The 7,185-nt window shown below is 38.1% G+C and overlaps 1 pseudogene; it reads right to left on the bottom strand.

Annotated features, from left to right (window-relative positions):
- Nucleotides 1-5,411: 5,411 nt before the first annotated feature.
- On the bottom strand, nt 5,412-6,453 carry LOC103118429 (heterogeneous nuclear ribonucleoprotein A3-like; annotated as a pseudogene).
- Nucleotides 6,454-7,185: the final 732 nt, after the last annotated feature.

The following is a 7,185-nucleotide window of genomic DNA, read 5'->3' as shown; positions in this document are numbered from 1 at the left end:
GTATACTATGATATCATCTGCAAATAGTGAGAGCTTGATTTTTTCCCTTCCAATCTGTATTCCTTTGATTCCTTTCTCTTGCCTGATTGCTATGGCAAGAACTTCCAATACTATGTTGAAGAGTAATGGTGATAGTGGACAGCCCTGTCTAGTCCTTGATCTGAGGGGGAATGTTTTCAGCTTCTGTCCATTGAGTATGATGTTGGCTGTAGGTTTGCTATATATGGACTCCACTATCTTGAGGAATTTCCTGTCTATTCCCATTTTCTGTAGAGTTATGAGCATGAATGGGTGTTGGATTTTGACAAAGGCTTTCTCTGCATATATTGAGATAATCATGTGGTTTTGGCTTTACTTTTATTGATTTGGTGAATGACATTGATTGACTTACATATATTGAACCAGCCTTGCATTCCTGAGATAAACCCACTTGGTAGTGATGAACAATCTTTTTGATATACTTCTATAATGGTTGGCCAAGATCTTGTTTAATATTTTGGCATCTATGTTCATCAGAGCTATTGGTCTGTAGTTTTCCTTTTTTTGTTGTGCCCTTATATGATTTTGGTATCAGGGTGATGTTGGCTTCATAGAAGGTGGAAGGGAGTGTTCTTATTTCTTCAATCTTATGGAAAATCTTTAGAAGTATGTATATTAACTGTTTCTTGAAGGTTTTGTAGAATTCATTTGTGAAGCCATCTGGCCAGGACTTTTGTTGTTGGGGAGATTCTTTTTTTTAATTTTATTTTTTTTATTTAATAAAGGATTAATTAACAAAACCATAGGGTAGGAGGGGTATAACTCCACACAATTCCCACCACCCAATCTCCATATCACCCCCCTCCCCTGATAGCTATCCCATTCTCTATCCCTCTGGGAGCATGGACCCAGGGTCATTGTGGGTTGCAGAAGGTAGAAGGTCTGGCTTCTGTAATAGCTTCCCCGATGAACATGGGCGTTGACTGGTCGGTCCATACTCCCAGTCTGCCTCTCTCTGGGGAAGCTGAGCTCCAGGACACATTGGTGGGGTCTTCAATCCAGGGAAGCCTGGCCAGCATCCTGGTGGCATCTGCAACCTGGTGACTGAAAAGAGAGTTAACATACGAAGCCGAACAAATTGTTGAGCAATCATGGACCCAAAGCTCAGAATAGTGGAGAGGAAGTGTTAGGGAGGTACTCACTGCAAACTCTAGTGTACTTCTGCTTTCAGGTATATTATTTTGCAGTGGTTTTGGATACATGTGAACATATGCTCTCTCTCACAGAAACTGGTGTATATCTAGGTTATGGGACTTTGTTAGAAAGTGAACCACCTGAGATGAAATTAGAGTATACTATGAAAGGAAAAGTCTCACCTGAGTAATGAAGTTGAAGGGTTGTCATTCCACACGTGAAGTCTCTGACACAGTCTGAAGTGAAGTATGTTGAGGTGGCAATCGTTGCATTGGTTAGGTTGTGATCGGCGAATGCAATATTATTTGAATGGATTCGGAGAGGCATACGGGAAAGTGGGCCCTATCCAAGGGTTCCAAGACTGGGGGAAGTAGGGGCTAAAATATTGGAGATGTGAGATTGCTGCTGTCTTAGGGTTCAAAAAGACAATCGATAGTTAATGTTATCATCACGTTATTTGGTAATTGGGTTAACTTTGAAAAGTCCTTTTGTTATGGTTTGCTGTATAGTACCCAGTATCTTGTATATAGCTGTGCTATTGGATGCTTCTGGGGAGATTCTTAATAACTGTTTCCATTTCTTTGTCTTTGATTGGTATATTTAGGTTTTGTAGTTCTTCTTGGTTCTGTTTGGAAGGGCATATGTTTCTAGGAATTCTTCCATTTCTTCCATATTTTCTAGCTTGTTGGCATATAGTTCTTCATAGAAGTTTCACATGATTTTCTGGATTTCTGTGGTGTCAGTTGTTATATCTCTTCTATTGTTTACAATTATATGAATTTGAGTCTTCTCCCTTTTTTGGTTAGTGAGTCTGGCTAGGGGCTTGTCAATCTTGTTCAATTTTTCAAAGAACCAACATTTGGCTTCACTGATCTTTTGTATGGTTCTCTTATTTTTGATGTTGTTTATTTCTGATCTAATTTAGTGATTTCTGTCCTTCTGGTTGCTTTAAGGTTCCTTTATTCTTCTTCCTCTAAGTCTAAGGTGTGCAGTAAGATCATTTATTTGAGCTTTTTCCTGTTGTTTAATATGTGATTGTACGGCTATGAGTTTCTCTCTCAATACTGCTTTAGCTGTGTCCCAAATATTTTGATAGGTTGTATCTTCATTTTCATTTGTTTCCAGGAACATTTTTATTTCTTGCTTGAGTGCCTCTCTGACCCAGTGGTTCTTAAGTAGTATGTTGTTTAGTTTCCAAATTCTGTGTCTTTTAGTAATTTTCTGTTTGTTGTTAAATGTTAGCTTTACTCCACGATGGTCTAAGAAGATACTTAGGATGATTTCAATGCTCTTGAATTTGTTGATGCTGTCTCTGTGGCCTAACATATGGTCTATTCTTGAGTATGTGTTGTGTGGACTTGAAAAGAATGTGTATTCCAGTTTTTTGGGGTGAAGAACTCTGAAGATGTTCAAGAGGTCTACTCTGTCGATCTCTTCATTTAATTCTCTTGTTTCTTTATTGATTCTCTGCTTTGTTGATCTAAATGTGAGAGTGGGGCATTACAGTTTACCACTATTACTGTATTACTATTGATGTATTTTTGTAGTTCTTTCAATAGTTGTTTGATGTATTTAGATGGTCCCTCATACGGTGCATAGATGTTAATAATTGTTAAGTCTTCATGGCTTACTGATCCTTAAATAATTATGTAATGGCCTTGCCTATCTTTTATTACTTTATTTAATTTAAAATCTATTGTGTCAGAGATGATAATGGCTGTTCCTGCCCTTTTTTGTGGTCCATTAGCCAGTATGATAGTTTTCCATCCTTTCACTTTAAGTCTGTGTTTACCTTGTTGGGTTAGATGGGATTGTTGCAAGCAGCAGATGGTTGGATTATGTTTTTTGATCCATCCTCCCTCTCTGTGCCTTTTGATGGGTGAGTTTAAGCAATTGACATTTATTGATATTACTGAGTTAATGTATTGTAGTGCCATTATTCAACAATTTTTTATTTGCTCTGATATATTGTAAGTATGATAGTGATGTTCTTCTTTATAAGAGGTATTTTAGAACCTCTTTCTGGGCAGGCTTGGTGGTTGTTGCCTCCTTTAACTGTTGTCTGTCTAAGAAGGTTTTGATCCTTCCATCTAGTTTGAATGAAAGTCTAGCTGGATCTATTATCCTTGGTTGAAACCCGTTTTCATTCAATACTCAATATTTTGTCATTCTCTTCTGGGTTTTAGAGTTTGAGTGGAGAAGTCTGCTGATAGTCTTATGGGTTTTCCCCTGTATGTGACTTTTTGTTTTTCTCTTGCAGCCTTTAGGATCCTTTCTTTATCCTTACTTCTTTTCATTGTAACTATGATGTGTCTTGGTGTCTTCAGGTTTGGGTTGATTCTGTTTGGGACTCTCTGGGCCTCTTGAATCTTAATGTCCTTTCTATTGTTCAGGTCTGGGAAGTTTTCTTCTATAATTTCCTCTAGAATGTTTACTTCGTCTTCCTCTCTTTTTTTTCCCTCTGGTAGGCCAATTATATGAATGTTACTTCTTTTGAGATCATCCCATATGTCTCTGTTGTTTTCAGTGTCTCTCAATCTCTTTTTGAGCTCTTTCACCTCTTTCTTAGTTTTCTCTAACTCATCCTCTGTCTGACTAATTCTGTTTTCTGCTTCTGTTAGTCTGCTTTCCCTTCTCTCAGCTTCTTTCTTCAGTTCAGCTATTTCAGCTTTCAGTTCTATAATTACCTCAAGGTAGCTAGTATTTTCCTTGAGGGTCTCATCTGTTGTTTCCCTAATTCTGCTAGCCCTTTACTCCATAGTTGTCTTCATTTCTGTAATTATTAAATTTATTATTGCTTGCATACTTTTCCTATCTATGGTTACCTCTGACTGATTTGTAGTTTCTTCTGGGCTCTGGTCTTCATTCATTGTAGTAGCAGTTTTATTTGATCTTGGTTTAAGCATTTTTTTTAATAGATATGTTTTTTATTTTTATCTTCTGTTGTTCTTCAGTTGTAGTGTTTTGAGTACAAGCCACTCCATACTAAGTACCTTTATACCAAATGCAATTACCAACCTCGGAAATTACAATAGTAACTGAAGTAAAGATCGAAGCACTTTAATCAATACCAGTTAGCCAAACAATGCATTCCAGTCCAAGAAAAAATAGCCACCAAATCAAAATGAAAAGGAAAGAGTAAGGAAAAAAGGGATAGCAAGAATAGACAATTATGCAAATCTACTGTCCACTTTAAATTCTAGGGGTAGCAAGTAGAGAAGAGACAGACACAAAGAGAGTCCACTTTGAGTCAGATTTCTTCCCCAAAATAATTCACAAATGAGTATCAGTGAATTCAGACAGCTGAAGAAGGGAGAAGGAAGAAAGGAATACAAGAATGAAAAAAAAAAAGAGCAGTGAAAGAAAAGAGGTTTATTTTTTGTTTTGTTTTTAATTAGCTAGGAGAAGGGAGAAGGGGGAGAGTGAATAGAGGAGGTAAGTAGAGTGAAACAAGTTCCTCTCCCAATGGATAGGACATCCAGTCATCTAGCAATGGAAAACACACTAAGAGTTTTGGCCAACCTGAAGGAGGAGGTGAAAGAGGCATGCATATATATAATAGTAATAATCAAATAGAACAGAGTGAAAAAAACCCATAACTGTCAGTCTGCAGCTTGGATGGCTCCTGATTGGCTCTCAGAAAGGAAAGGGTTAGAATGACACCCCTGATGAGCCAGGAATTTTGGTAAAGAAAAAAGCTCAGTGGGGAGCCTGCTAGTAGTGGCTCTCCATGCCCTGGGTTCCGCCCTGGGGAGTGGAGAGAGGTGCTCTTCAGAAATAATCAGAAAATTTCCTTTCTTTTTTCTCTATTTTCAACCCAAATTGTGTTATAGTCACCTCCTTGGTTTTACCATTAGGACCTTTTATTCACCGTCCTGCTGAAGGCCACGTATCCCTACCCTTTCCAACAGTGGTTGTCAGAGTTCAGGCCAGCAGCTGCTTCCAAGTCGTCATCTTGGCTCTGCCCTCCTCTATTTGCATTTTTAAGTTAAAAATTCCTTATTTTTGTATTCCTGGTACCACTGTCACAATTTAAAGGACAATATACCTGATGTAATGGAAAAGAAAAGAAAAAGCTACTGCATTACTCAATCACTGTACTTTTTGCAAACTGTGGTTATGACAGTCCTGAACAAGATGGGTTTCCTGTCTAAACTGCAGTAATTAATCTGACTATGAATCATCACTAGTTCTGTGGCAGATTTTACAGTTCCTCTATTGCATTTGGGATGACTGTCTCAAAGCAACCTGCTGCTTTCCTGATAACTCCTTGCTCTCTTAAGAACTGTCGTCTTTTTCTGCTGAGTTTCAAACTCTCTGCTACCATATCCACCACTTCCACCACCAGATCCATAACCACCAGCACAGCGGCTGCCTGAGCTTCTTCCACCAATATGACCACCATCCATGGCTCCATAATTTGATTACTGCTATAACTTTCAAAATCATTGTAATTCCTACCGCCACCAAAAATTTCTCCTCCATTGTAACCATCATATACTCCACCAACACTACCATATCCACCACTTTGGTTTCCATATCCTGGTCCACCACCAACATAGATAGCCTCCTCTACTGCTATATCTAGAACCAGTGCCACCGTCACCTCCAAATCCATTATATCCACAATCACCTTCTCCACTACCTCTGCTGTCACCACCTCCACCATAACCTTTTCTTCCAACAAATTTTCCACCCCCAAGTTTTCTCTACCACCTCCAAAGTTACCTCCATGAACCATAAAGTTGCCAGAGCCCTCCACGACCTCTTTGTGATCCAGCTGACTGCATTTCTTGTTTAGAAAGGGTGTTTTTCATTTCACAACTATGCCCTGTTTTCCATAACTTCTATGATTTCAATCTTGCCATACTTTTCAAAGTATTCTCTCTAATTGTACTCTTCTGTATCTTCTTTAATACCACCAACAAAAACTTTCTACACTGTTAAATGGGCACCAGGCTTTACAGAATCCTCCATAGAAACAACTTTCCTTGGTTCCACTACTCGCCCTCCAACTCTGTATGGTTAGGCACACATAGCTGCATCCACCTCTTCCATATAAGGGTAAATCACAAAGCCTAAGCCCCTGGAACTTTTTGTTTTGGGGTCTTGCATCACCACATAATTTTTAAGTGTACCCCATTTCTCAACATGTTCTCTTAAATTATCATCTGTAGTTTTAAAGTTCAGACCACCAGCGAACAGTTTTCTCAACTGCTTTGGCTCCTTTGAATTATGACCCCTCACCACCAGTAGAAACTTGAAATTAAGATTTCTCATAAGAAATGAAGAGCAAGGGCTGACTCAAGATTGATATGTGCAACAGGCAAGACAGTTGTGTTTATATGTAGAATTTCTCACTAAGACATCAACCTTAAACTAAGCTTGACCTAGAAGCAAAGGGAGCTTGAATGATTCTAGACATTCTTGTCTCATCTTATAGAGATTGTCTCCAGTGGTCGGCTCCAATTTCAGATGAAGTTGTTAGGTTTTCAATATGTAACCACCGCAGTAGCCAAATATGAAGTAGAGACACTTACTAATATAAGTCACCTGAACTAGCTAATGTTTTTACAACTATATCTCTGGATAAAAATTATATATATATATATATATATATATATATATATAGAGAGAGAGAGAGAGAGAGAGAGAGAGAAAAGGGAAAGAGAGAGATTACAAATTTCACATACCTCAGATCAACTATGTATTTATAATGCAATTTTCAAATAATAAATCGATTTTTCTAGTGGTATTAAAATTCTTTTAACTGAAAAGAAAACATTATTCTCTAAAATTACTGATGTAAAGAGTAATACATTATAGAATGTGTGTGTGTGTGTGTGTGTGTGTGTGTGTAATGAGGCCTCACACATGCATGATCTCAGCACCCCTAGGGTGAGTTTTCATTCTCTTAAATTTAGATAGAGGGGGCTGGGCAGTGGTACACCTGGTTAAGCACACATAATTTTAGATAGAGAATAGATGGGTAGAGCAGACAGATGGATATAT

The sequence above is a fragment of the Erinaceus europaeus genome, chromosome 2 (assembly GCF_950295315.1).
Source record: "Erinaceus europaeus chromosome 2, mEriEur2.1, whole genome shotgun sequence".
Classification (NCBI taxonomy): Eukaryota; Metazoa; Chordata; class Mammalia; order Eulipotyphla; family Erinaceidae; genus Erinaceus; species Erinaceus europaeus.
The sequence above is the reverse complement of the archived record's forward strand: the minus strand, read 5'-3'. Positions and strand labels throughout refer to the sequence as shown.